General features: G+C 50.6%; 1 protein-coding gene across 3 annotated transcripts in view; it reads left to right on the top strand.

Moving 5' to 3' along the window:
• The window catches only part of LOC135809295 (uncharacterized), a 37,037-nt gene that overhangs the window by 19,550 nt on the left and 14,987 nt on the right, over window positions 1-2,500 (top strand). The window lies entirely within an intron of this gene.

Here is a 2,500-nt window from a genome sequence, read left to right as displayed (position 1 = left end):
TGCCAGTTTCTGTCACTGAGCAGCAGCAATCTGTCCTGGATGCGCCAACATTTGCCTCGGTGGTCAGTCCTACACCCAGTGATGCTGCGACTCAGTCCAGTCGTCAGCCAGTTTCTGCCACTGAGCAGCAGCAATCTGTCCAGGATGCACCAACATTTGCCTCAGTGGTCACTCAGAACTCTGCGGACATGACTAAACAGCCCTGCAAATTACTGCTGCAGCAGCCGGCTGCAGAAATCCCAGCAAACCCAAGGCCACCTGAGCCACGGCAGATTGAAGACCTGGTCCAGGCTGCCAGAGCGGCAGCTACATCCCCATCGACAACACCTGTTCCGGAGGAGCCGTGGCAGGATGTATGTGCTCCTCGCAGGAAAGTCGTTCTGTATGTTGGAGGGCTGTCACCAACAGTGACAGAAGAACGACTCCGTGGCTACGTGACACGGAATGCCAACAACCCAGCTGTTATTGTCGTCTACAAGTGTCAAATACAAAGTGCGAAACCTGAGAAGTCGACCGCATTCGCTCGGCTCACTGTGAGCGCACCCACAGCTGCGGTGCTGCTTTCTAAGGGTTTCTGGCGGGGTCGAGCATACTGTCGTCGCTGGGTGTTCAATGCTCCCGAATCCAAGGCCTCCCAAACTCCTGTCAGCAAGGACAAGGGCAGGACGACGACTGACGATGCGTCCACAGACACTGAACTCAGTTCCCAATGATAGCGGCGGGAAATCGTTCACCACAAGTCATGAGCCAGGCTATGCTTGCCGTATCCTTTCTCAATATATGTAGTCTACAGAGAAAAGTCGGCGAAGTGCAACAGTACCTTGCTGTGCGTGGAATCCATGTCCTCGGCCTGGCTGAAACTTGGCTGAAGCCATGCATTAGCGACGGCGAGATTTCGATTCCGAATTACAAGCTGTTCCGAAAGGACCGTTATCGTCAACATGGAGGAGGCGTCGCTGTGTACTGTCATGATTCTGTCCATGCCAGAAGGCGCACGGACCTGGAGTGTCCAGAGCTAGAGATGATGTGGATCGAAATTACAAGTAATGGGCGAACCACTGTTCTCGGGTGTACATATCGCCCACCAAACAAACCTGTATCGTACTGGGATGGTTTTGAGAATAACATTGAGCAAGCTTGTCAAGGACGGCAACATTCCACAGTACTCGTTGGTGACTTTAACGTGGATTTCAGCATGCCTGGTAATGCTGCCCACCCTCTTCAGCATATTCTGACGAGATTTGATCTGAAGAATTACGTATCCTCTGCAACACGAGTGACAGCACATTCCCAGACCATTCTCGACCTTTTCCTCTCAACAACAGCTATAAGTGGAACATGTGAAATAATTTACCTCGATATAAGTGATCACTATGCCATACTCGCTCATCTACCGATTCCGTCTAAACCTGCTCGCAAGGGAACATCAACTGTCACGGGTCGTCGTCTCCATCAGATTGACTGGGGCTGCTTTCAAACTGATTTACATGGCATACTGTCTGTCGGCTTTGATGATCAAGATGTTGACTCCATGACAACTTCCTTTAACAATGCTATTCTCTCCACCCTTGACCAACATGCACCCATCACCACCCGCCGCCGTGCAGACCGGCGTCCATGTCCCTGGCTGACTCGCGAGCTGGTTGAGTGTGTCCGGAACCGAAACAGACTGCACCGCCGTCTAATGCAAGATAGAGCAAACGAGGCACTCCAGCAGGAGCACCGAGCTGCACGTGCCAAGGCCAGAAAGCTAGATAGACAGTTGAAGAATGCTTACTTTATGGATCAATGCTATACGTCTGATCAGAGGAAACTTTGGTCCGTGATGAACACTGTCACCGGACGAAAAAAGACCCGCCGAGTACCCCAGGTATCAGCTGACCAGCTGGGCGACTTCTTTGCAGATGTTGTTCATGACCCCAGTCGACCTACGCACCTACAGATGCCAGTTGGCCCTACGAAATCTGATGCCCTTACAGCCTTCCAACCTGTGTCGTTGTATGATGTCGCTAAGCGTTTGCAATGTGTGGATCCACATAAAGCTACAGGAAGTGATGGAATCCCAGGTATTGTGTTGAAACGTTGCTCGGACACCCTCTCCCCATACCTGATGAAGATCGTCAACTTATCTCTTGCGTCTGGTATAGTGCCATCAACTTTCAAACATTCTCTTATCAGCCCATTGTATAAAAATGGCGACCCACTGTCAGCTCGTAACTATCGGCCCGTCTCGCTACTGCCTATTGTTTCTCGCATACTGGAACACTTTGTCAAGAAACAGCTGACAACTTTCCTAGATGATCACTCCTTGTTACCTTCAAGTCAATTTGCATACCGAAGAAATCACTCAACAGAAGATGCTCTTATCCTTGCCTCCAACCGCTGGAAATTGGCCAAATCGGAACGAAAACACACCGGGGTAGTAATGGTAGATCTATCGAAGGCATTTGATAGAGTCCAGCATGCCAGGCTTGTGCAAGTGCTGTTTGACCTTGGCATT

This window comes from Sycon ciliatum, chromosome 2, assembly GCF_964019385.1.
Source record: "Sycon ciliatum chromosome 2, ocSycCili1.1, whole genome shotgun sequence".
In the NCBI taxonomy this organism is placed as follows: domain Eukaryota; kingdom Metazoa; phylum Porifera; class Calcarea; order Leucosolenida; family Sycettidae; genus Sycon; species Sycon ciliatum.
The sequence above is the reverse complement of the archived record's forward strand: the minus strand, read 5'-3'. Positions and strand labels throughout refer to the sequence as shown.